The sequence below is a fragment of the Ornithodoros turicata genome, chromosome 1 (assembly GCF_037126465.1).
Source record: "Ornithodoros turicata isolate Travis chromosome 1, ASM3712646v1, whole genome shotgun sequence".
NCBI lineage: Eukaryota > Metazoa > Arthropoda > Arachnida > Ixodida > Argasidae > Ornithodoros > Ornithodoros turicata.
In genome coordinates, this window is record NC_088201.1 from 70,455,327 (window position 1) to 70,456,844 (window position 1,518).

Sequence of the window (1,518 nt, forward strand, 5' to 3'; positions counted from 1 at the left end):
AAATTAGTTATTAGTTAAATTAGCAAATAAAAAAGTTATTTATTTAACCTCGGTTCAAGGTTTGCACCATGGAGGAGCAACAGTTAAGGCCAACTTCCTAGGAGGGAACTTCGTTCGGCGTCGGACAGCCAGCGCCACGCGTCAAAAATGTGAGCGTCCACCAGCGATCAGCCCACGCCATGTCCCTGTCAGATATTTTCGCCTAGCATCCGCGAATTCCGGAAGCGTGGTGGTGGTGGTCGCGAAAGAGCTCGCCGTTGTCGGCCTCAACGCCACCAGAAGCGTCAACTGCCGATGAACACTATGCCGGCCAATCAAAGCGCTCTTCCGCCAGTTCTCAGTCCACTGATCTGATCCACTGATCCACAGTGGTTCTGTCTTCTGCTACGAATTTGCGCCACTTACGTCTCGTGGACTTGTCGAGTGATGAAGTGAAGAACACTGAACCTATATTAATTTACTGCTCCAGACACAGTGTCCAACTTAATGACCTCAGAGCCGCCTTGGAAAGACTGGACCACCGCCTCTAGGCTTTGTGAAGCTCCTCGGAGAATGGCCGAACGATCTTCGACAGCGTACGACAGCTGCTTTAATTACATTTCTCGTGGACATTGCGGCGCCTCTAACTTTTTAGATTTACTGATTTTTATTTTCAAGTGTTTTGGAGTAGCCGGCTCCTGGTTTTGCAGCCGCTATGCAGCCACCATCTCCATATTTTTCTTTTCTAATTCCAACTCCAACTTGTCGTCTGCACGTGGTCGTCTGCTCTCCTGAGTCGTCTTTTTCTTCGTCTTGGCATAGGGTGCTGTCGTCTGCTAGTTGTCTCGCGTACTGCACCGCTTGAATGCCAGAAACCGCTTATACCAAGAAACACCGTTTCCGAATTTTTGAATATGCCTTTCGGTACATTACTGGACACCGTTTTTTAGACAGTTGTTGAATTTAGTTGTAAATTTTGTGACATTACGGAGAGGAAGACTTGAAGTTTGGTTCCGACGATGGGGTTAGGCAAGCCGTGCATGAGTGACTACGCACCTGACCCAAAAACTTGTCTGATGAAATACAGGCGCTACCATGCAGCAACGCCAGTGAACATTGCAGGCCTCGAGAACCGGCGATTAACAGTTCGGGACATTACAGCCCGGCGAAATATTGGTGTCGGCAGTGTGGATACAAGCATTCACGAGCACTTACTGATCCGCAATGCCTCTGCAAGATGGGTTCCCCGACACCTAACTTGTCACCAGAAGGGAGCGCGCGTGGCAGTCTCTGAGCAGCTGCTGAACCGGTTTCGATCCGAGGGGGACGAATTTTTGCAATCTATCATCACATGTGATAAAACCTGGATGCATCAGTTCAGCGTAGAGAGAAAAAGAAACAGCATGGAATGGCGATATAAGGCTTCCCCACCGCCAAAGAAAAGCAAGATGCAGCCGTCTACTGGGAAGTCCATGGGAACTGTCTTCTGGGTCATGCGGGGTGTCACCCATGTGGACTTCTTGGAGCAAGGGGTCATTA